Source organism: Canis lupus, chromosome 30, assembly GCF_048164855.1.
Source record: "Canis lupus baileyi chromosome 30, mCanLup2.hap1, whole genome shotgun sequence".
Taxonomy (NCBI): Eukaryota; Metazoa; Chordata; class Mammalia; order Carnivora; family Canidae; genus Canis; species Canis lupus.
This window is the reverse complement of record NC_132867.1, coordinates 9157949-9185133: the sequence shown is the minus strand read 5'-3', so window position 1 is coordinate 9185133 and position 27185 is coordinate 9157949. Positions and strand designations below refer to the sequence as shown.

Sequence of the window (27185 nt, the reverse complement as noted above, 5' to 3'; positions counted from 1 at the left end):
GGGAGTCAAGGCTAAACCTGAGCAGAGGCTCATAAGCAAAAGTCACCAGGGAAACCAGTACTGGGTAGGAAAACCTGAACTGTGATAGACAAATTGATGGAGGCTCAATGCAGGCAAATCTGAGAGTTAAAAACTCCAGTAGGATCAAATCATAGGGCTGCCCTCACATTTTTGTGTGTTTTATGTCTAGAAGTTCAGCCAGGTTCTCACAGTAAATATTGGAGAAAAAACCCTTCCGCTTCCAGCAAAAGAAGGGAAAAAGAAACCAGTGAAATATGAAAGAACACTCTGATCTTACTAAGGCCTGCCCTCAGGGGAAATTAGTTAACCAAAGCCTAACCTCCTGGTGCATTATCACAGCCTAATTGACATGGGAGAGAAATACCTAATTCTAATCACTGTAGCCATCCTGTCCCATATAAATGGGGAGAAACAACAACAACAACTGAGAAACATTTGTAAAGTTCACAGTACAGAGGCATGGGCTCACTAAAATACTGAGTTAGTCATAGGACTATAGATCATTTCCACTTGTCCCACATGTCACTACCACCTAACAAAAGGCCTATTCACAGCAGTTCCTTGACTCAGGACACCATGTCTAGCTATCAAAAAAATTAGAGAGCATGACAAATGACAAAAAACCCCAGATAATTGAAGAGACTGAGTTAGAATCAGAACTAAGCATCTCAGGAATGTTAGAAATATAGATTGGGTGTTTAAAACAACTATGGTTAATATCTTAAGTGATCTAATTGGGAAAAAATAGCATGTAACATGTAAAGCAGAGATTTAGAAGTTCTAAGAACAAAATAAAAATAAATGCTAGTGATCATTCACTCTGACAGAGTAAGGTATGGCTTTTTGATGGGCTTATTTGTGGAGTGGATATGGCTGCGGAAAGAGTCTTAGAGCTTGAGGATATATCAATAGAAACCTCCCAAACTCAAAAGCAATGAAGACAAAGACAAAAAAAAAAAAAGAATATCCAAAAACTGTGGGACAATTATAAAAGGTGTAACAAACACAGTAGAAGTAATAGAAGGGGAAGCAAAAAAAAAAGGACAGAAGTAATACTTGAAACAGTAGTGACTGAGAATTACACCAAATTAATATCAGACACCAATGCATAGATTGGCGAAGCTCAGAGAACACTAAGCAAGATAATAAACAAAACAAAACAAGACACACAAATCCTACACCTAGGCATATAACTTTCGAACTACAAAAATAAGAATAAAGAAAGGCAGGAAGGCAGGAAGTCACAAAGGAAGTAAGGAAAAATCTTGAAAGAAGTTGAAAATAAAAGAGAAATGAACACCTTACTTATTTATAGAGAAAAAAAGATAAGAATTAAAACTGACTTCTGAGAAATCACGCACTTAAGAGTGGACTGAAATATTTAAGTGTTATGAGAACAAAATCATAAACCTGGAATTCTGTATTCTGAAATTATCCTTTAAAGTGAAATAGAAATAAAGATTTTCTCAGATACACAAAAAGTGAGGGAATTTGTTGCCAGTACATCTGCCTTGAAAGGAATGTTAAATGTAATTCTTTAGAGAGAAGGAAAATAATTAAGCTCAGAACCTCAGATCACCATAAAGAAAGGAAGAGCATGGAAAAAGATTAAGTGGAGGTAAAATAAAAACTTTTATTTTTTTTAATTCTTTTTTTAAAAAGATTTATGTATGTATGTATGTATGTATTTGAGAGAGAGAGACGGCGAGCTTGTATGAGAGAGGGGTTGCGGGGGGAGAGAGAGAGAAAGAGAGAGAGAGAGGAGAATGAGAATCTCCAGCGGACTTCCTGCTGAGCATAGAGCCTGATGCAAGGCTCTATCTCATGACCCTGAGATCATGGCCCTGAGATCACAACCTGAGCCGAAATCAAGAGTCCAATGCTTCACCAACTGAGCCACCCAGGACCCCCATATGTTTCTTATTCTTAATTGATCTAACAGATAACTGTTTATTAAAAATAACAATAACAATATATTCAATTGTGTATGTATGTATCCTATGTGTGTATGTTACATACACCTATACACATAATGTATACTTCTGTATGCTTATATCTAAGTGAAATGAATGATAGCAGTGATATAAAGGATGGAATGAAGGGAAGGATGGGAGAGAAAAAGTAGGGTTATTTTCTTGTATAAGCTAATCATACTACCCATGAAACCTTATAGGGTTATACAAAAGTGTACTTAAATGAGTTGTAAATGTATATTGCAAAATCTAGGGCAATCAATTTAAAAAAAGTAAAGAATAAAAAGTATAACATATTCTATGACAAATGAGGAAATACAATCACATGATAAATACCTTACCAAAGAAGATATATAGATGGCATAAAAAATATATGAAAAGATTTCTACATTATATGTAATCAGGGAAATACATTTTAAAATAGTAATGAAAAAGTATAATGAGATACCATTTCACACGTGTTGGGATGGCCAAAACCTGGAATACTGTTAATACCAATGCTAAGTAGGATGTGAGCAACAGAAACTCTCATATATTAATGGTAGGAATACAAAATGGAAAAGCCACTTTGGAAGATAGTCTCTTCCAAAGCTAAACATATTCTTACTTTACAGTCCAGTAATGGTGCTTCTTGATATTTGTCCAAAAGAGTTGAAAACATACCTACAATAACCTGCACATGGCTGTTTATCTTATTCATAATTGTTAAAAACTTGGTAGCAACCAAGATGTACTTCTGTAGGTAAATGGATAAATAAACTGGTACATCCAGACAACGAAATACTATTTTTTTTCTCTTTTTTTTTTAATTTATGATAGGCACACAGTGAGAGAGAGAGAGGCAGAGACACAGGCAGAGGGAGAAGCAGGCTCCATGCACCGGGAGCCCGACGTGGGATTCGATCCCGGGTCTCCAGGATCGCGCCCTGGGCCAAAGGCAGGAGCCAAACCGCTGCACCACCCAGGGATCCCCGAAATACTATTTACTGCTAAATAAAGGAAATTAAAAAGGCCTGGAAGAAACTTAAATGCATACTAATAAGTGAAAGAAGACAATCTGAAAAGGCTACGTACTATATGATATTCTGGGCAATATTCCATAAGAATAAAAAGGTCAGTGGTTGACAGGAATGTGGGGGGTAGGCAGAGGAGGGATGGGTAGCTAGAACACAGAAGATTTTTAGAGTAGTGAAAATACTCTATATGATATCATGATGATAGCTACACACCATTAATACATTCGTCCAAGCCCACAGAATGTACAACACTAAAAGTGAACTCTAATGTAAACTATGGACTTTGGATGATTATGAACTCTCAATGAAGTTTCATCAATTGTAATAATCATACAACTCTGGTAGGGATGGTGGTGACAGTGGGTATGCATGTCCTGGAGCCACGGTGCATGGGAAATCTCTTTACCTTTCTCTCAATTTTGCTGAGAACCCAAAAGTTCTCTAAAATAACAAATTCTTAAAAAAATGAGTAGTAGGTATCTCTTTAGGACAAGAGGTCAAGAACACTGAGGAGAGGAAGGGAGGAATAGTGTAAGAAGTTACCTCTATATTATCTAAAGCTGATCTTGGTATTTTAGCAAAATATTCTTGCTAATAAACTTAAGAAAATTTCAAGTTGGAATGAAATAAAATTAAATTTCTATCTCATCTTTGAATTTTAATATTGAAGGTAGGATCACTAAATTTATGTTGACCAAGACAAACTGAATTTAATTTGCTACTAGTGACTCAGGGTGTTTGTTTTGCAGTTTCAGATTGAAGTATCAATATGAGGCAAAGACACAGAAGAAAGATACATAATGGTTTAAAAAGCATTTGCCTAAGTTTATATTTCACATGTCTTAATATTAAATATTAAATGTTAAAATTAATCTAAAATATCAATGATAAACTAGAAGTAAATATTTGAAATAAAAGTATATGATCTCTAATAAAATGATCTTACATATATCAATAAAGCAGAGGAAATTTTGTGATGGAAAGAAGGGCAAAAAACACTTTAATAAATTACTTAATAATTTCCAGATCTCATGAATATTGACAGGTTTAAAATATGGACACAATGGGCAGACTGAGGAAGTTTTCAGACGGCCAGTAATCTTTCTTTCAATTAACCTATTCTTTAAAACAAATGCTGAGGAAACAGGAATTAAAAAAAAAAAAAAAACATTACTTCAAGAGCTGTAATTGTGGGTAGCCACAGAAAATAATCTTATGGGGAAAATTAGGAAACAACGTGCAAAAGCAGAGAAACAGAGAAAGGAGGAAATAAAACTTTTATTCCTTCCTTCTCCTGTTTTTTTTTTTTGTTTTTTTTTTAGAACCTAAAGGTTGACTGCTGTGTTTAGCATTTTACCCCTGAATTCTAGTTTAATCTCCCCCCAACTCAGTACCAAGGCTCAGAATGAACATTGGAAGCTGAGTCTCTGAGAATCTAGTTAGTGAGACATTAGCCTAGCTCTAATACTTTACTGCTTCTTATTGTACCTCGCACCCTTGGCATAATCCTACAGAAATATCCTAAAATAACCTGTTCATCTTGAGCACTGATTTACAATACAACGATGTGACGCTTGTTGGCTATGTAATCAGGACAATATTCTATGTTTGATCATGAAGATTCACTCAAGTTTAATCAAGATAAATCCTAAGTATTGAGATCTCTAAATATCTACAGCTTGAAAGAATTTTAGTGTTCAAGTAATATAGTTTAGATTTTACAGATATGAAAACTAAATCACAGAGAACATTCTTTAATGTTCTTAACTGAGGTTCTAACACCGCAGTGTCTGTCAGTGTCCCTGGTCCTTCATTTTTTTATAAGGGCAGGCAAAAACAGCAATACTCCACACTTTAAAATTAATCATTCACTTTGAAACTAAGCATAAACAACACAATTTTAACCTCGGATCCAAGTCCCTGCTCCGTTGTGTCGGGTATACTTGGACCCAACCTCGAGCTTGCAAATAAACCCTCCTTGGCTTGCATTGGTGTCGGCTTCTTGGTGGTTTCTCGGACACGCAATCTTGGGCACAACAAAATATTTTTTCTTAAATTTCCTGGCAGATAATTCTTCTAGTTTACTTTTTAATTTACTATTAATTAATGATATTTGAAGTAAAATTCACAAGCTGTTCTTGCCATTTTACATAGATACTAACAATTTCACTTAAATATCTAAATGAAGGTGAGGCTCATGATTAATATGCCATGTGCAGTGTGATAATTAGAGACACTAACTACAAAGAGATATTTTCCCTAATATAGTTATGCAGATGTAGAGAGAACAGAATAGGAACTGAATAGTAAAAGGCCATATAAATATGTTTTAAAAAAATGAAATTCACAAGCTATTCTTATTTTAAAGCCATAGATATCAGTAAAAATTATATAATTAAGGGATTGAATGGTAAAATATTTAAAAATATGCATTTTTCTATTGACAGTTGCTGAGAACATATTTTCATTATAATTTCTTTATAGAAAAATGCTTTGAGCTCACTTGAATTGTTACTAGTTTTCCATTTGTCGATATTTATATATCAGTTATTTACATGTATTTTACCAGAGTTCCTAAATTATGTCTTTGTAACTAACATGTAAACTTGATATTAGGTCTGTATTGCCTAAAAACTCATTTTCAGACCCATTTGAACTTAAAAGAAATAAAAAAGAACAACTTACTTGTGCATTCATCTGCAAATAACACAGTTAGGTGCCTGCAGTTTATCTTCTTAGCTAATCCCCCCCAAAACCTAATCTAAGTGAACGTAGGGTTAATCTGTCTCCTAGTGCAAGGATAATGGCAACTGCTTTAAGCCTCCTTCACCTTAGCCAGCAGTGATTTTCAAGATATCCAGTCTCTTTTTTTGAGAGACATGAAAGTGCATTAGAAGAAGTTTAAGACAGAAGTGTATTCTTCTGAAAGAGTAATATTTTAAAAATCATATTTTTCTAGAACATCATGAGCTATTTTTGAAGCTCTCATCTTGGTCCTAGGCTACACTCTGCTGTGATTCAGACTCACTGTGTAGAAGGAAGAAGGCATTACAGGCTTGACTTGCCTGCCACATTAGAAGAGTGGAAAGATAAGAGAAAGGGTGGGAGTAGAATATTTCTGGACTATGCAATTACACAATGAATACCTAGGAATTATAGAAGGGCTTTTTTTGTTAATTTAAATAGGAAAAATGTAAACTTAAAACAACAACAGCTCTATATGTATAGAATCATGTTGACCACAGACAGAATTTGTTATTTTTCTTATTTTTCAAAGTCCCTTTTCTTTATTGGTATTCCTCCCCTCCCTGCCACCTCCATGAAAGTCCCAACGCAAAAGTATCCTGAGGCTGCTGCCTAGGGAGGAATCAGCTTATGGTGCCTTCTGCTTTGCTGCAGTTAGTGAAAACCTTTCATCCACTTCTGGAAAATCTACATCAATACTGACCTTGGCTTAAGAGACACAGATGGGTGTATGTAAATAGAGTAGGAAAGATCACACATCAGACATTTGCTTCATGTCGAATTGTTTTGTGGCTTCTGATGTCTAAATGAGAAGTAAGGGAAGAAGTCTTTTACTCCATGTATAATACGGACCAATGTTGATCAGTTGGTCATCTCTGCAATGGTGAGAAAGATATAGTCCAGAAAATACAGAAAAAAAGAATTAAGAATTCAAAATAAAATATAGACCAAGTTGGAGGAATGCTATATATTTGTTCACTAAAGGAATTGTGTTTAGTGTTTCTAGATCTGGTTTGATACTTATTTGAGTTGTCTTTAAGAGTGACAAATGAGAAACTCGTTAACAATCCATGGCATGATTAAAAAAAAAAAATCACACAACATCAGTAGCCCAAATAGAGAAAATAGCATGATTCTTTACAAATTCATTAATATAATTCTCAGGAGTAATCTTAGAGAAAAAAAAAAAAAAACACAATAATAACACACAACCCCCCCCCCCATCTGCAAGTATATTACGTTCAAGTATAGATACATGTTTTTTTTTTTTTTTTTCTTAAAGAGAACACAAAGAAAAGCTAAAAACATGGTTGTATTGAGTTAAACTATGGAGCAACCTCATCATATCCAAACACCTCCTTTGAAAAATGAGGAAACAGAGAGAGCAGGGAAGGTGCTGATGGAAATTGCCATTGTGAGTTGGCATTCTTGAAATAGCAACATTGGGCCAAATGACAACCTGTGTGATTCACCACTCCTAGAGACATAAGGTGTTTCAAGGTCAATATCAATTGATTTGAGAAATATTAGTATTCTATTTTGCCTTAATAAGATACTCCGTGGGAAGAACATTTGCCATCAGAGTATATGGCGCTAGAATTCAGCCTTATTAATGGATGACATAACTGCAGTCACAGTGACTGCTTCCTGAAGTGGTCCAGCCCTGAAGTGGGAAAACTGGCTTTATTCTTATGTTGTAGCTTTCACAGGTAGAAACAAAATATCAGAGACACTGCTGAAGATTCTCAATCTGACTAGTGCTCAGGATATCAAACACTGTACACAAATCCAGGAATGGATTAGAACTGGGTGCTCTGAAGTCTGCATACTTGGTATCCAAGCTGTTTTAGGGTAACTGTCAAGAGGGGAACAAAACTATGGGGGAAGAGCCAGTATTTAAAATAATGCTTAAATTGGGATGCATGCAGTCAGTTCATATCCTCCTCACCTCCTTTAGAAGAAAATCATATCTACTCTCCTCTTTTCTCATGCAACATTCAAGGTCATAGGTTGATTTCTTAAAATGACAGCCACCACTTTGAACTGTGTTCATCTTTTTTTGCAGATGGCAGGTATAGGGAACACATACAACACGTTGGGATTAGTACACCTGGAGACAGCATGGGTGAAAATTATAGGAAACTGAAAAGTAGTTTGAAGATTAGTGGAGTGCATATAACTTAAATGGTTTTAGGTTTATAACAGATAAAATCAAAATAAGTACTTAGGTTTGTCTGGAAAACTGACTGAAAGAGATGGCTATAAATATTAGAGTAAGAGTATTAAATAAAGGGTTTGAGATGTTATCCTATTTTCAGGCTAACCAGTTAGGCTAACACCTTATCTCTCCCTCCCTCTCCCTCTTTCTCTTTGTCTCTCTTTCTCAAAGACACACACACACACACACTCTCTCTCTCTCTCTCTCTCTCTCTCTCTCATTTTTCTCTCTCTCCTCCCCACCCACATACACTCATACACACATGTACAGGAACCCAGACATCATCATAGAACAGACTTTGGGTTTGCTCACAGACTAATTTTATCAGCACTGGATCCCCAGGATCCAATTTCTGAAGGGACCCAGATGTCACTTGTATGTGCAGTAGGAATTGTACCCCTGGAGAGGAATCACAAAATAAGGAGACTCAGAGTATATGCAGGGTGGCTGGCACATCAACTTTTCTTCCCTTCCAGAGGGAGAGAGAGAGAGAGAGAGATTGAAAGAGAGATTTTCTCTGGAATATAGACACATCCTCTCTAAGGAGGATAGAAAATGTCTCTACTTTGAAATGTTAGCAAATGACTCCGGAACAACATGGATCTCTAGCTTCCAAACCATGCTTACAATTTAATCATTTAGTCCCCACCAGGCAGAAACATGAAAATATTTACAGAGAGTAGAGTTGTTTCAAAACAATGAGAATTTGCTTGGCAGCCTGATTTGAAATGAGTTGGTTCACATGCCAGGGTGACAAAGAAATGAAACCAAATAATAAGCTCTTAGAGGACAGAGATGATTTCTATGTTTGTATTATCTCTCTTATAACTGAACATTGTCTTAGAAGTTGATAATATTGAAATATGGAATATAACATACTAGAGAGGCCACACTCTGTGTTGTCACCCAACTCTGTTGTGATACATTTTGAACAAATATGGCTCCTGGAATTTGATCACAAAGTTACTTTACTTTGTTTTTCAATATTCCTTTTAAAACATTTACTGTGGGATATTTTCCCATTACCTCTGGTTAAAAACTCAGGAATTCAATGTTTGTTTGTTGGTTGAGTTTTCCTTCCCCTATCACTAGGCAAAAATCTTCAGTTTAGTAAGGACTAATAAAAATGAGCTTTAGGTTATAAATGACAGTTTGAGCCCCCTACTTGAAATGTTCAGTCCTCTGTAATAGTCAGTGTGTCTATTTTCAGAATTAGAGTTATTCCTTCTCATCTCGTGTAGAAAAGGCTGAACATAGCCATGTGATTTCCAGAAAAGGGACTGCTTTTGTTTGTTTGTTATTCACCTCAAAAATTTTTCAACTATCTGTTTCTCCAAAGTTGAAGCTGGGAAAGAAAAATAAGAAGGAGAGCAAATATTTTGACTTTATTGGTAATCTTACAATTGCTGGGTCCTGCAAATAGTTAAAGCTGAATTTATCTCAAGTGGCACTTTCCTGTGTGTGAGTATGGGGAATTCTTCATAGATACATCAGTACTGCAAATGTCTTACCTGCATCCGTAGTAAATGCCCTCTTAATTCAACTGGTTGCTTTACTCCTTCCAAGATGCCTAGAAAAGTTGAAATCGACTTTAGCTTCTGTGAGTTGTATAACTGTCTTAGTGCTGTTACACAGTTTGTAAGGTGAACCCATGCTGGGATGTTCTTAAGTGTGGCACATATTTGATTGATGAACATTCATGAACCTTTGATGCAGCCAAATTTCAGAGTACAGACAGATCCCATTGGGCTGCTTCTCCTTGACTCATTTCTCAACATTGACCTAGCAGTACATTTGTCCTTAAATGTCTCAAGCAAAAGTTAGAAACCAGGCACCTCTGCTTCCCCAAACTGAATGGGGAAAATACTACACCCTGTAATGTTAAGGCCTTTCTCTTTTAACACTGGGAAGAGAAAAAACATTTATCTTCTCTCCCACTTGGTGGAGTGCAGTCGCAGGAACTTTCTGCAAGGAAATCCTTACAGATCGTCTGTTTTACAACATTCCATCCCATCTACCTGATTCTCAGGTACTGCCATTAGAGCATTTTGAAAGATAATCTTTAAAATATAGAATGCACTATCCTCATGCTTTCAGCTTAAACTAAGCCAGAATGTGTCCTATTTAACTTCTTGTTATACTATTGGCTTCTCAAAGACAGTAATTAGCTCTTGTATTTCTTTTAATGCCACAGTACTCTGGGTTTCCTTTAAAAAAACAATATATATATATATATATATATATATATATATATATATATATATATATAATGTATTGGAGACAGAGATCAAGAGAGAGAGAGAACATGAGTGGGGGAAGAGGGGCAGAGGGAGAGGAAGAAGGAGCAGACTCCTCGCTGAACAGGAACCCTGATGTAGGGCTTGATCTCAGGATGCTGGGATCATGACCTGAGCCAAAATCAGAGGCTTCACTAACTGAGCCACCCAGGCACTCCTACACTGGGTTTTCAGATGCTAACTACCAATTGTCTATGAACTAATAAGACTATCATTTCAAATGTGTTTGAACAATTTTATATTAAAAAATGCAATCTGTAGACAGGTGTTGAGGATTCCCTCCTGATTGAAAAGAAAACAGGTTTTCAAGTGATTATTTTTGTTCTTCCATACTTTCTGTGTCAACCTGGGCACATTACCTAACATCTTTTAATCTGAGCTTCAGTGTTCAAATGTATATAGCTACCATGAAACTATTTTACAGTGTCTTTGTGAGAATTCCACACAATTTATGTAAAGTTGACAGGGCCTGGCAAGTGGAAGCATATAAAATATTGCATATTTTGCTACTATGTTTCCCACCAAATTGAAATTCTGATATAGGTTGCAAAATGTAGTTAGAATTCCTTCTCTATTTTTGCACTGCTAATCTTTCAGTGTAAAACTAATAAAGGTGGAAATCAAGGTAGAGGGAAAGACAGAAGAAAAAAGGGAATGGATATTTCTCCTTCTAGATTGTCTTTTCTACGAGTATTTCATTATTGCCTATACCGCTGGTGATTATGACTTTGAAAAACTGTATGAAATGGTTCATAATATATATGGGCTAGAGGAGGTAAAGATTGAATTATGAAAAAAATATATATATGGGAAAATGAAAATGTTCAAAATCAGGGATGCCTGGGTAGCTCAGCTGTTTGGCACCTGCCTTTGGCTCTGGGCGTGATATTGGAGACCTGGGATTGAATCCCACGTCGGGCTCCCTGCATGGGGCCTGCTTCTCCCTCTGCCTATGTCTCTGTCTCTCTCTCTCAGTATCTCTCATGAATAAATAAAATCTTTAAAAAAAGTGTTGAAAATCAGAATTTGACAAAAATAAAACAGATTTTTAAAATATTTAAAAATATCATGTTGGGATTTAACTTATGAAATATCTAATTATCCTTTGATCTGAACACAGGAATGGCAAAAACAAATATAACTTTAAACTCTATAAAGGAAAATTATTTATAAACAATATTACTTCAATTTTTTAAAAAATTGAGTTTTTGGAAGTGAAAATCTGGCTATATGGATAATGATTATTAGCACGGTGAGATTTAATAGATTATTGTTATAATATCATAAAGCATTATTAGTATTTTAGGAAATATAATTATTTGTATGCAAGATAATAATTGATGTTCAAGTAATGATACGTGTATATTGTCATACTTGTAAATGGGAGCTCAAAAACAAATCAATAGCAGTGAAGTAGGAAAAAGATCTCAGATGCTGCATTTCACCCTAATAAAGCTATGAAGCATTTGAGCGAGGGTTAAAACACTATATTTCAACTGGCTCTTATCATATGGAAATAAGTAAAAAACTTTTTTTTTTTTGTATTCAAACCGCCATGAAGACCAATAGCTTTTTAATGCAGAGACCATAATTTGAATGGTGAAAAAGAAAGCTTTTGCGTTTGTGAGTACATATGTTTTTTAGAGAGAGAGAGAGTCGCTAATATTTCCAAAGTCTGATGTGATAGATTCTGAGTTCTGCTAATGAATACAGATATTTTATAGATACATTTATACAACATAACAGAACTTTTGAAAATGCTTCCTTATTATTGTTTTAAAAATATATCAGATGATTCTTTACTGTGAAGTATACCATTACCTAGCAATAATTTATTGATTATATAAATCAATAAATTGGGGTAATATGCCCTAAGGATATATTCATTTTTAACAAATGGCACAATAATATAGATTACTACCTACAAATATATTCCATTTTAATCTTCAAATCATTGCTTAGAGAACTGTTTGCAAGGATAGAAATGTTTCTGCATCATACAATGTGGTAGCCACTAACCACATGTGGCTATTGAACACTTGAAATGTAGCAAGTGTGTCTGAAGAAATGAATTTTACTTTTAACTCTAATCAATTTAAGTTGGCATTCAAATCACCATATGTTATTGGTACTGTCCACGTTAGACAACACACCTTTAAAAACTCAACCCCATATATTTGGAAATCTGGTTATCAGTGGTATGCATTACAGTAGAAATTACTTACCAAATCCTTCTAATAATTTCTAAATCATTTTTTGATTTTTCAAAATTGTATGAAGTAACACCACTAGGTAAAGGATGTCCTTATCTCACCTCAAATTTGACAAAAGGAATTATGAATTGCATAATAAGTACTTATTCTCTGATTCTACCAGCTTCTGGCACTTGGTGCAGCCAGAGGGCACCCAGGTGCTTTGCCACCTGTCCTAGATTGTACATACTTTAAGGCAGTACTTCTTACAATGGCTGGTCTCAGAAAGACCTTTGTGACTGTTGATAATGCTTACAAAATTGCTGCCTGTTTTGTCACTTGCTTCACTGCCCCCATGAAGTTGAGTTCCCTTGGAGAACATACCACATGCATTCATTCTCCTGTGCCACTTTGTGACCACTGGTAGCATTCTGTCAGACCCCATCAACTGCCACTGTGGCCAACTCTATGCAAATCAATCAGTATGGAAATATTGAATATTGTAAAAATTGGTGCAAACTTTATTGATCATAATCACATAATTATATAGGCTTAGGCAATAATGTTTTTTTTCTTTAATTTTTTGGTTGTCTCCTAGCATTTATGACTTTAGATATTAGCAGGGACACAGATTGTAGTTTTGTATATATCACTTAGGAAATTGATACAACATTTTAAGGAGCTGCATATGTTTAAGAGTAGGAATGAAAAATGAGGGGAAAAAAGAGTGCTTACCCAGTAGAAACAACACCCTTTAACTTTGTCTGGATGATTTCTGTTTGGTTAATTTATTAATACATTTTGATCTTTTCTGATGTAGTTTAACATCTGTTCAATTATATTCTTTTTTTTTTTTTCAATTATATTCTTAGCACACATTTCCTCAGCCTGTTTTCTGCTCCATCTTCCCTTTGTTCTCTTGGACAAATTGAGTGATGTTGATTTCATTTGGAATGTGCAGTATCAAAGGTTACGTGGAGATTATGCAAGTGAAGTAAACCATCAGGACAAAATTGGAGAAATTCAAAGGAAAAATAATAGGGAAAAGATGTTCAACATATGGAGAAAAAGTGGTAAGAAAGTAAAAAGAGGGCATATTATTTAAAATCTAGTGTTTTCATAGAATTTTGTCATTCCAGTACAAATAAGGTAAATATCATGCTACTGTTACCTTACTTTGATGAAAAAAATATATATAGTACTGAAGTTATGCTGTCAGAGAGAATGTTTCCCATCCTCCTATTTCCATGCTTTCTCCAGTTACTTATATTTGCAATATAATCTCTTAATTACATTTTCCTTGATTTTCTCACTTTCTAAATGAAAATTAAACTTTTTTTCACTTTGAAAAAGGCTTTCTCAAGGTCCTGGGACATTATAATTTGCATCTTCCAATTTTTCCTTGTCTTTATTCTTTTCACTTTTTACATAGTCTTTAATAGACAATCACATAATAAAGATAAATATGGGATGCAAGCTGGAATTCAATTTCTGTATATTCTCTTTCTCGCTCTCTCTTTGTGAGAAATGCAATTATTAAGCTAAATATTGATATAAAAACCAGATGTTCTTGGATAATATCAAGACTGTCTTTAAGGGAATATAATTATTAAATAATGGTCTAAGAAAAACACATACACATGCATAACTTGACCATATGACTGTGTATGTAAGATCTATGGGTCACTTTTACCACCAATTAATTTTACTTACTACCTTTGTTATATTGAATCTTGAATGAATGTTATATTGAATCTTTGTTATATTGAATATTGTTAATTCTAAGTTCATACTAAATTTTATAAAGTTATCAATTGTGTCATTTGTTCAGGTTTCTGTGGACTTCAAAATATAGAGAAAACATTATAGATTTCCTTTACAGAGATGTTTGAACAAAGTCAGTTTCAGTACCTTGAAATCAAAACTCCTAACATAAAATTTTGATTTTAATTGTAAGCATTTTCTTAATTGTATAATGAAATGCAATGAGCAGATTTTACATATAAAAGAGTAGATACAAAGCCAGGAGGCAGAAAATGGCAGGAGAAATACCTAATGTTTAACTGTAGCCATGAATACTATTATCATGACTAGAGAATTCTATTCTTTGTGTTTTATATTATAAATGTAATACATTTCAACCTTTAGAGTCTAAAGCTTGACTCTGAAACTTTAAGCTTTATATATCCTCATCTTTCTCCCAACATGTTTCTTTACTAATCAGAACTATTTTACTGATCTGAGAACATAAAATTAAACGAGGGACTGGAAACATCAAGTATAGGTATTTTAACACATAATATTGCTTGCTAGCTTCTCCCATGGTAAAGATAAACCTTTAGTTATCTGTATTTGGCCATCATTTTATCAAGTTACACACACACACACACACACACACACACATCTCTTTTTATTTATAACTATAAAAATATTTTCCCTACATGGTTTTTACATTTAAACTTATGCTATGATTTTATTCTTAATGGGCTTTGTAGCACATCACAGTGAACAAGAAACTGGTAGAGAATTACTTCCATATGTAGTACCAACCCCCAAATACCTCAGGTAATTATTAGAATGGAGTGAAAGGAGGTTATAATGGATCAAGCTATCCTATTTTAACTGTACCGATTATATTTCACAGTGGTTACATGGGCCCCTTGTGGATTGTATGAATTAATATGCCTCCAAAAAGGAGCAGCATCACCCTTCTCAGAGTGGAGTTAGTTTCTGTATTCTACACTATCATTTCATAACTTAATGAGTGAAAGTTAATTCTCTCCATGATTATCTATAACTCAGGCAAATCCCATGCATATTACTGAACCAAAAATACCAGTTATCACTATGCTCCTATTGCAGATTTAGTTTGCTCAGTCTTTAGAAACAACCTGAATTTGGAAATGTGATCATGAACTGTGTGTTTAAGGAATCTTATTGACGTAACTACTTATCACAGTCCCTTCATTATTTATATTGTATGTATGTATGTATTGAGAAAAACCACACATACTTATGTTGATATTAAACAACTCTGATGATTAGGTCACTTTTAAATTGTATTTGTTTTGTTTCCTATACCTTTTTTTTTTTCCCTCTGAAGTAGTTATTTAACTCTACAGCATGAATTGAGTTTCAATGATGATTAATTATATAAGTTTCAGTTAAACCAAAATTTATTATACATCTATGTAATATATGCTACATACTTATTTAGGGATTGACCATGCAGGATCCTCCCATGCAGGAAAAATATATTATTCCTCCACTCAAAGACTTTATAAATTTGAGAGTGAGACTTTATAAAATTTATATTATAGCATAACATATTCCGTATTAATATATGTCTAGAGAGCTGTGGAAACACAAAGAGAGTCTATTGGGAGTTAGTAAGCAATATTGTGATAGACAATCATATGGCAGATTATAAAAAAACTTGAAAACAACTTATGATATTTCTAGAAAACTTTAATCACAGTGTGTTTGTAGAATCCTTGCAGTACATGAATTTGGAGATATTAATAAGGAGCAAATTGTAGTTTCCATCATAATCATCATCATATTTACTATAGCGAGTATGGGTGAGTGAAATATATACTTGTTGTTTTGTAGTAAATTTGTAAATGGAGATATTTTGCCTGGAAAAGTTCCTTCAGAAAAGCTACGTGCACTCATTCTATGACTTAGGTTAGCTTTTACTTCCCTTTTGAAATAATATTTCCAACTGAATATAATTTTCCTTGACAGAAAAGACAAGAAAAAAAATGAAGGCTTATTCAGGTACTCTTTTTATTTATATCATTTCTTTCATAAGTAAATATAATACAAGCTTTGGTAAATTCTTTTCTTAATCCCTTAAACACTTTAAATTTTGTTTAAATGGCATGCTATATCATATCTTTCATAATTTTCTGATAATATTGTTCTTGTACAAATACGTCTTCTTTCTGCTCCTTTTCATATTTATTGGTAATTTGCTAAAAGAAAGGCAGAGGGAACATAAGAGATATATTTTGGAGATTAAAATGCCAATGCTTGTAACTGATTGGATAAAGAAAGTAAAGGAGGGGAGATTTAGAATGAGACTTTTAAGTAGTAAAACTGAGGTCCAAGTTAGAAAATAAAGAAACATAGAGGGCTTTTTTGGTTATTTCGTCTAATTTTGGTCAACCTACTTGTACTGGTTTTATCATAAATGAAATATTTTATTTTCTGAAGAATCAAAAATCAAAACCACATCTTTCATTTGATACAATGACTTCTTCCAAATGATTTCTGGAAATAGCTCTGAAGAGGAGAGGTGGTTTGATTGACAGGTTTTATTGGGCATCATCAGTATATTTAATCTCAGACATTGCTGTGCCCCCTAGATAGAAACCCTCTTGTTGACGTATATCTAAATGTCCTGGGGATGCTGTTTCTGGCTGTTTCTTCAAAATTATAGGATCATATGTTGTTTTCCCTGACCATGGGTATTTATGGAATGTTCTCTGTTTACTTGTTCTTCAATTGACATAATATTTTTCAACAAGTTCAGGTGTTACTTTTAAAGTAACTTAATTCAACTCTTGTAGACAAAAAAAAAAAAAAAAAAATCCTTTCTATGGCCATTCAGGATGAGATGGTGGCACCAGAGGTCTCAGTAACACTGCTTCAGGGAAATATTTCTAGGATCTAACACAATCAGTAGAGAAAAGGAAGATGAAAAACTGATCTTTTTCTGAAAATGTGATAAAAGCAACATCATACCAGAAGACAACTAACAGTGAATGGAAGTAGATCCACCTATGAGACCTAGAGGTCAACACATATTCAAGTGCAGATCAGAGAATGAGCTTCCTCAGAAGAGGAAGCAGAAGATCTGAAAGAGAAATATTTTCATAGAAAGGAAGTGCTCCATTTAACAGAGCTTGACTTCAATATCAGTCAATTCAAGGGGTTCTACATGGAGGAAGCATCTTAGCCCAGTGTCCAGAGAGAACAGGCACTTCCTGACCTTTGAGTGAATGTGCCATGAGGTCATTTTATAACAGCTACTCTTTCTCGGATGTACAACATGAATCATACGACTAGGGAGAATTTCTTTCTCTGGGGAGGGAAATTAGAGTCATTATAAATATTTTTTTAAATGCCAACAAATGAAGTCTGGTGGTAAAATAAAAATCATGAGTATATTCCTGAAACTGAAAAGATCATAACAATTTATGTGGAACATAAAACATATTCTAATGGTAGAAGGTCACTTTGAGCACCCAACTGATTGTTAATGCAAAAAAGATCCAGCATTGCTTCATAAGAAGGTACAGTTTTTGAAAGTACATTCTTAGGAGAAAAAAATAAACTGTAAAGCTACAGGTGTGAGAAGAGAACATAAGATCAAGAAAATACTCTTGATATGAAGAAGTTATCAGGAAGCTAAAAACCTCTAAAAGCTGTCAAGAGTTCTATAATTAAAAACTAGTAGTGACTTGTAAATATGCTAGAATATGTATTATTGTATACTTAAATATAATCTTCAAACAAAAGGGTTCTATCTTAAAAGTGATTTAAAAATTAAAACTTGTTTTGCTTCAAAATGCATTAAGTGATATTTTATCTGTAGGTTAATCCACAAAGTCCTATTTGACCCAAAACACAGCTGAAATTAAGTTAATTTATATATTTTTTATTCCAACCAAATTGTTTTCATTATATTATAAAGATAATGTTCTCCATCCTATTCTTTTGTTTTTCTTTACAATGTTTTAATTTGCTAGTTCAAGAGGCTTATTTGACATCTTGGATTACCTAGCAGAAGGGCATAGAACTGGGGATGTATGTTTTGTCCTAACATTTATCCTACGGATATGGAGTTTTGTATTCTAGTTAAAAAAAGACAAAACAGTTGAGAGAGAACTTTAAATTTTATAAGCATAGAAATTTCTCTCCAAAAGACCATTGATTGGGATCCCTGGGTGGCGCAGCGGTTTGGCGCCTGACTTTGGCCCAGGGCGCGATCCTGGAGACCCGGGATCGAATCCCACATTGGGCTCCTGGTGCATGGAGCTTGCTTCTCCCTCTGCCTATGTCTCTGCCTCTCTCCCTTTCTCTCTCTGTGACTATCATAAATAAATAAAAAATTAAAAAAAGAAGATCATTGATTAAATATTGGATAAGTTTATATAAAGCCTATATATAAAGTGGATTTCTGGTTATAAGTATAGAAAAATGTGGATTGTTGGATTTTTGTGATTCATAGCAGAATCAAGTCATAGTAGAATATTGTAACAGAATGTGGATTTTTTGTTGTTGTTGTTGTTGTTCGGTTAAAAGTCGTAACAAACTCCGCATAAAAAAAAAATGTCAAAGATATGCTAAAAGATTGAATGTAGCAAAACGAAGTTTAATAGAAAGAAATTTAGTATTGGACTTGTGTCCAGAAACTCCATCTGTACAGTACAGTATGTGAGAGACCAGTGTATATACATATAAATATATTTGGAAGCTTTCTGACTGTGAAGTAAATGTGAGCCAACCACGAGATCCCGTTGCCAAATTGATACTATCTTAGGCTTAATTATTAGTACTAATTGGTGGGGAGTGGTAGTCTTACTCCACAATCTGTTGTCAGACCACAAATGGGACTCTGTATTCAGTTTTATCCTATTACAGTTTAAGGCAAAAACATGAAGCACACTCAGAGGCAAGTCGCCAGTGCTTTCAATGGATTTGTAGCAGTGGCATATGAGGAATGATTAGAGGAGACAAAAATATTTAATATGAAAAATGGAAAATTATGGGGCAGCAGATAGGCCCACACTATGAACTTCATGAGGCCCCAAGCACTTTATGGAACCAAATCTCTCATAAGTAATTCAAAATATAATAGCCCTGATACATGAAAAATGTGAATGGAAGTCTAAAATAATTCTATTTTTTTCTCTTACTATTCATAATGTGTTTGACACATTGGCACTCTGAGTTATTTCAGAAAACATGATTACATTGCTTGGGCCTGTTTTGCTGATGCCCTATGCATGTACTGCAGAGCATTCTGGAGATGACAGTGGACTGCCTAAGAGGTCCAGAGTTTCCAAATACTGGAGGTATTCAGACTCTGAAGATAATACATTTAGTATTCAAGTATTCAAAATACAGAACCAGAAGACTGCCAAAGTTTCTTCCAAATCAAGCAGTCCTTTTTTTTGTTGTAAATAATAATTTCTTTCCTATTATTTCATATTTATATATAAATTAAATCTATTAACATAGGAACTTGGGATCCCTGGGTGGCGCAGCGGTTTGGCGCCTGCCTTTGGCCCAGGGCGCGATCCTGGAGACCCGGGATCGAATCCCACATCGGGCTCCCGGTGCATGGAGCCTGCTTCTCTCTCTGCCTATGTCTCTGCCTCTCTCTCTTTCTCTCTCTGTGACTATCATAAATAAAAAAATTAAAAAAAATTAAAAAAAAAAACATAGGAACTTTCAATGAAGTAAAACAGAGACAAATTAGGTTAATATATGTTAACCTGTGTATTTAACTGGAAGTTATAAAGTTATAAAGTCACTTTTTCTATCCTGTATTAACCTTGTCAGAGCCTTTGTGGTATTGATTGGCAACTCATAGGCTGTTTATAAAGATTATTGGTACATCATGTGAAGTGGAGGTACAAATTTACCATTTGAATACAGAGATACATTTTTCTATCCATTTTCGACTGCAATTTGTAGTCTCAGTTTTAGTAGAAATATCTGTTTCTCGTGCACACAAAAAATAGACTTTAATTCATTTAGAGTGACTTAACTATATCTAGTTTCAAAAAGAACGAGAGCTGTGGATTTGTTTGGTTTCTTTTATTCTTGGGGAGAAGATATAAGCTCAAAAAATATCAGTTTTTTTTTAGATCCTATTTTAGAAATCATTTGCTTCAGAAACAATAGAGAAATCTCCCATATAAGTTTAAAAGTTAATATCCCCCTTCCCCTATATCTTGGGTGATTAAGTTTGGACTTAAGAAGAGATATGTCCTGATTCTTATTCTCACTTAGCCATTTTGCTGCATGTCATAGAAAAAAGATTGGGTTTAGCCTTATTAATTTTTAGAAAATATTTTGTGTATTTATTCATGAGAGACACAGAGAGAGAGGCAGAGACATAGGCAGAGGGAGAAGCAGGCTCCTCTCAGGGAGCCCAGTGTGGGACTCCATCCGGACCTGGGATCATGCCCTAAGCCAAAGGCAGATGCTCAACTGCTGAGCCACCCAGGCGTCCCTAGCTTTATTAATTTTTATTTTTTATTTTTTTAAAGATTTTATTTATTTATTCATGAGCGACATGGGAGAGAGAGAGAGAGAGAGACAGAGACAGAGACACAGGCAGAGGGAGAAGCAGGGAGCCCGATGTGGGACTGGATCCCAGGACTCCAAGATTATGCCCTGGGCTAAAGGTAGGTGCTAAACTGCTGATCCACCCAGAGATCCCGCTTTATTAATTTTTAAAATAATTTTCTAACCAAAACATTAGAAACTAGGTGTTTGAAATTACATTTGCATGACAAAGAATGGTCCCCTTGAATCTGGCCTCCTCAGAAGTCATATATTTATTATATTCATTTTATTTGTAAAAGCAGTCTAACAAACATATGAGCCCAAAGCTTAGATTCAGGAAGTAATAGTATTACATATATGTAAAATAAAATGTCGTCTTCTTCTTCTTCTTCTTCTTCTTCTTCTTCTTCTTCTTCTATTATTATTATTATTATTATTATTATTATTATTATTATTATTATTTTGGTGTGTCTATAAGCATCAAGGAGGTATATATCACTAAGTATAAAAATAGGATTATATATATAATAATTTTACATATAATCAAAATATTTATATAATTAAAATAAGTCTATCATTATTACTTTATTTGTATTATTGTTGCTGTTATTATTAATTTGCAGTCTCAGAAAAGCCTACTGCTTCCTCTATTGCTGTAGAGCTATAATTATTTACCAGACCAATGCATTTAGCTTTGCTTTCTCTGAATTCAAATGAAGTGAGCATATGATATCCTAGAGTGTAAACTGGTCCAATAAGTTTCTCTCTGCTGGGTATTAGTACTTGAAGAAACTGGGTTACTTAAATGTAAGATAGAATTTGTTACATTACGTCAACTTAGTATCTGATGGTATCAATTTGGGGCAACCGTTATGGTCTATGAAAAGGTAAATCATGAGGGCCAGACTATAGAGGAAAAAACAGAGAGAGAGAGAGAGAGAAACCCTAAAATGAGAGTGGAAGGAGTGAGACAAGAGACAGAGAGATTGAGACAGAGAAACAAAGAGTGAGAGAGACAGAAAGAGTGAGAGATAGAAAAATAATCTTTATACCAGTTGAATTTTACTTATTTAGTTCCTTGTGAATGTTTACACTATTCCCTGCCTTATACATTTCCTAATTATTTTCATCCCAAATTTAGTTTGAATATGTTCCTGCTTCTGAAAAATAAATAATCCCTGGTAAATTACACAAATAAAAGAAGCCCTGCATTATTTTAATATTCCAGTTGATTATCAAACAATGCAGCGGTTTGGGGCCCCAACTCCCTTCAAAATAGAAAATGCATATATAACTTTTGATTCTAAAACTTAAGTGCTAATAGCCTACTATTGACTGGAAGTCTAACTGATAACAACCAGTTATCACACATTTTGTCTGTTACATGTCTAATACACTGTATTCTTACAATAGAGTGAGCAAGAGAAAAGAAAATGTTAAGAAAATCAAAAGGAAGAAAAAATAACATCTACATACTGTGCTTTATTTATTGGAAACACTGTGTGTAAGTGGACTTTCAAACCTATATTGTTCAAGGCTCAGCTGTGGGTTTTTTTTGTTTTTTTTTTTTATATTACAATTGAAAAAAACAAGCATCAGTAAGGTTATGCAATGTGTTCACATTTGTCCTATAGAAATATTCTTTTGTAATCTCATTTTTTCGTAAATGGGTATTTTATTGAAATACAATGAACACAAAATACACAGATTGTAACTATTCAACTTGATAAGATAATGTATTAATAGTTCATTCTTTTTATCATTAAGTAGTATTCCATCGCGTGTACATATTAAAATGTTTTATTCATTTTTCTTTTTTTTCTTTTTTTTCTTTTTTTTATTTTTTATTTTTATTCATTTTTCTATTGATGATCTTGTTTTTCCACTTTTGGGCTATTTTGAATATAGATGCTGTAAACATATCTTTATGTGGCTATATTCTCATGTTTATCTGGAATAAATGGGATTGGAATGATTACTTATAAGTAGTTCCAAAATATTTATTCAAGTTGGTTGCACTGTATTATGCTGTTATCAGCAAAGTATGAGATTTGTGGTTACTACATATCCTCTCCAACACTTGGTATTATCAGGTTTTGTTTTGTTTTGTTTTGTTTCCATTATAGTGGTAATAAATACCACTAAAATAAATTGCAGTTCAATTAACTTTCTTGAATGGTTAATGATAATTAGCTGCTTTTCATGTACTTACTGATATTTTGTATATTCTATTTTGTAATATGGCTATTCAATTGTTTGCCTAAAAAAACTAGGTTATTTTTTTATTGATGATTCTTAATATTTCCTTAAATACTCTGAATACTGGTCCCTTGTGAGATATATGTTCTGTGAGGTCTTTTTTTTTCCCCCAGTCTGTCTTTGTCTGATAATTTTCTTAAACATATATTTTGATGAGAAATATTTAATTTTGAGCATGTCCAATTTATCAATTCCTTTTATGATTTGTGTGTGTGTGTATGTGTGTGTGTGTGTTTGACAGGGAAAAAATAATTTTTTGCCTAATCTGAAGCTACAATGGCATTCTTTTCAAGAACTGTGGAGGGTCTGATGTCTTATACTTCCAAGCTAATAAATTAAGTCACTACAGGATGATGGATGTTATTAGAATATCTAATGCTCAGGTGTCCAACACAAAGGATCTTATTAGTCAGGAAACAATACATAGCATTGACATTCACATATTTTTATCAAATTCCTTTGACTCCCAAATTCCATGAAGTAATATGAATGGACCAAAATTGGTGTGTCCTTGTTCAGAGGGTAGAGTTACAGAAGGGAAACTCTGAGCTTAGTAAATCTGAGTCTTTTATAATAGGCAGTAAGTTTGTGAGCTCCTTGCTCTAGAAGGAGACATTATCTTAATTATACTCATCAGTAAGCATAACTTTTTTCTAGAAGAGACTTTATCTTTATTTTCCAAGATTATCATCAAGCTTGCCTTTTGTTCTGGAGGGAGACACTACCTTTATCTTCTAAGACTGATGACTATATAAATATCCTTTGAAAGGCAGTTCAAAGCAAAGGGTAGTCCTGACAGGGAATTGTGTTATAGTTCTATTACGTTTCTTTCTAAAAGCTTTAAGATTGTGGGTTCTTTTTTTTTTTTTTTTTTTTATTTTTTATTTATGATAGGCACACAGTGAGAGAGAGAGAGAGAGGCAGAGACACAGGCAGAGGGAGAAGCAGGCTCCATGCACCGGGAGCCCGACGTGGGATTCGATCCCGGGTCTCCAGGATCACGCCCTGGGCCAAAGGCAGGCGCTAAACCGCTGCGCCACCCAGGGATCCCAAGATTGTGGGTTCTGAGTTTAGGTTTATGACCCATCTCAAATTAAATGTTGTGTATGGAGTGAGAAAAGTATCATGTTTTTGTTTTTTAACATAGATATTTGTTTCAGAAAAAATGTATAAACAAATACTTTTTTCTCCTCATTGGATTGATTTGATACCTTATTCTAAATTTAACCGAATATATATATTCGGGCCTATTTCTATCCTCTCTATTCTGGATTTATCTATCCTTACATGACCTTAGTTAACTGTAGAAAAAGATATGGTTTTAATTCAGTAGTTGTGCTAAACAGAATTGACTTTCACTGGAAGGTTGCTGAAGGGCAGCTGGCTGGGGGTGATGGGGTAACTGGATGATGGGGAGGCACTAAAGAGAACATGTAATATGATGAGCGCTGGGTGTTATACTATATATTGGCAAATTGAATTTAAATAAAAATAAAATAAACCTCTCCAGCAGAAAAAAAAGGATTCTGCTATCTATAACTTGAATCATCTATTCTCCTACCTACTTATATCCCTGGATTTTATTTTCCATATAAATGCTAGATTGAGCCATTTAAAATGAAAGTGACCTTGGGACACCAGGGTGGCTCAGTGGTTGAGCGTCTGCCTTTGGCTCAGAGTGTGATCCTGGGTTCCTGGGATCTAGTCCTACATCGGGCTCCCCTCCCTGCAAAGAGCCTACTTCTCCCTCTGTCTGTGTCTCTGCCTCTCTCTCTGTGTCTCTCATGAATAAATAAATAAAATCTTTAATAAATAAATAAATAAACAAACAAACAAACAAACAAATAAATAAAATGAAAGTGACCAGTTCACTCCTTTTCTAATCCTCTTACTAATTATTGATTAATTCAGAACTATAAGTTTTCAGAATGGCCTAACAGCCTTTGTTCTCTGGAGGCTCACTTTCACTCTGGGTTCATCATCTGCCACTCTATCCTCTCAGTTTACTATAACTACTCTCTGGTTTCTGCTGTGTCCTTTGAATTGGAAGCATGTTCCTGCCTCAGGGCTCTCCATGTGGTTCTTCACTTACAATAGTTCTCTGTTCAAATATTTTCATATCTATGAGGGCTTCCCAGAGTACCCTATTAAATTTGAAGTATCAGCCAACTGCCTATTGTGCCTCTCCCTCTTCTCATACATAATTACCATCTGACATATTTCTTATTTCTTTTTTTGTTTGTTACCTCCCACTAGAACACAAAGACCATGAGGACAGAAATTTTGTCTCCTTTGTTCATTTCTAGAATTATATGCCTAAAATATGTACTAGACTATTGTAGGTAATTGAATAACTTAATGAATAACTTTGAATAACTTAATGAATTACCTCTTATAGTCTTCATACCTAATCTTAGCAATATTTTAGACTTTCCAGTCATTTAATTCTTAAGTGTGTTACAATAGAACAGGCATTCATTGTATCTCATCCCTTCATTATGGAAAGAAACCTCACAGAGGTTACATGACACGCCAAAGGCATTTATCTTGTAAGAACCCAAAGAATCAATCTGGACTTGATTTTCAGTGTTTTCCTCACTAAATATTCTTCTTTAGGAAAAGTGTGTGTGTGTGTGTGTGTGTGTGTGTGTGTGTGTGTGTTGACAGTATAAATAAAGATTTGCTACATAAAGGTCACACTCTTATTTCTGGATCACAAAGTTTTCTTCGTCAACACAATGCCCATGCACTAATTTAGCACATTAAGATATGATCTATAATAAAGAATTTCATCATGTATTTATTTAATTTTAACAAAATTTTACTTGCTATTAATTTTGAAAAGAAAAAGGATGAAAATGCCTAATAAGATGTAATATAAATAACAGATTTTTCTTCATTATAATTAAGAAAATTTGTTTCTTCTTTGTTTTTCTCTTTTTGTGGAGAATAAATAACACATTATCATATTCCTAAATGAAAAATGTGGACTCTGAAAGCATATGTCCTTCACATTCACTTAGCAGAAAAATAAAATAATTCTAAGTAGATCACTTTCAGATAAATAGAATTAATTCTACCTGGTTGTACAGAAAGAAGAGAGTTATTTCAGAAAATAACATACAATTAATTACTTTAAAAGGCTGAAAAATGCAATAATGCAATCACAATATTGAAAGCCCATTCATGATTGTAATCTAAATGAAAAGAATCAGAATTTCTAGGACCTCTAGGAACATTCAGGAGTAGAGCAAACTAAAGCCTATTTCAAATTTGTAAAACACATAGTTTTAATCCAATATGGTGCTCTTTTCTTTTTTTTTTTTCTCTCTTTCTTTCATTCTCTTTCTTTTTTGAAACTGAAATTTAATTTTATTCAAACTATTTAGATGAGGTTTTATGAAACTACCCCAAGATTCAGATTTTCAGATTTGCTACCCAATATTTCATTTGGATAATGAATAGGCAATTAAACTTTCACCTGATTAGAACTTTAAAAAAAAAATCATGTCACTCCCCTGTTCAAATTCCATTACCTCAAATACATGAAAATGTTAACTCCTGAATACATCTGCTCCCACTTCCCTGTTTGGTTCCAACCTTGTGTACCTCTCAGAGTCATCATTTCCTGCTTCTCTTGCTCCCTCATCTCTCACCAATCTAATCTCCTTTTTTGCTTCTCAAACACAGTAAGTTCAAAACTTCTGCCCTTACTTTTGCTCAAAATTCTTTTTCTTTCCAATTTTTTTCAGTGCTCTGTTCATTTCATTCAATTGTCTACTGTTACTTCCTATAAATCTTCCCTGATCTTTTAAAATAGTTCAAATCTTCCCACTCCCATCACGCTCTCTACTTTTCCTAATTTGTTACCCTTCTTGTCAGTATATCTTAACCAAAACAGTATCCTTTATTTGCTTACTTGTCTATTGTTTGTCTCTCAAATTTAAGGTCTTAGAAAATAGAGTCCTATCTTCGGTGCCTAGGAATGTGTCTAGCTCATTTATTAAGCATATATTATGTAACTGCTGAATATATGACTAAAATAGCAGATTGGAAATCTTAGGGCAGCCCGGGTGGCTCAGCGGTTTAGCGCCACCTTCCCCAGGTTGTGATCCTGGAGACCCCAGATCGAGTCCCACGTTGGGCTTCCTGCATGG

At 34.1% G+C, this 27185-nt stretch overlaps 1 long non-coding RNA gene across 9 annotated transcripts in view; it reads left to right on the top strand.

Moving 5' to 3' along the window:
* LOC140621450 (uncharacterized) overlaps positions 1 to 27185 on the top strand; it is a 72534-nt gene that overhangs the window by 14476 nt on the left and 30873 nt on the right. For 3 of the 9 annotated variants that reach the window (XR_012021148.1, XR_012021151.1, XR_012021144.1), the window contains exons 2-5: positions 2814 to 3107; positions 13335 to 13535; positions 20751 to 20888; positions 22183 to 22273. This is a non-coding gene — a long non-coding RNA (uncharacterized lncRNA). Of the gene's footprint in view, positions 1 to 2813; positions 3108 to 13334; positions 13536 to 16209; positions 16243 to 20750; positions 20889 to 22182; positions 22274 to 27185 lie in introns of all 9 variants that reach the window. The other 6 variants (XR_012021150.1, XR_012021145.1, XR_012021149.1 and 3 more) reach the window with 3 other exon arrangements.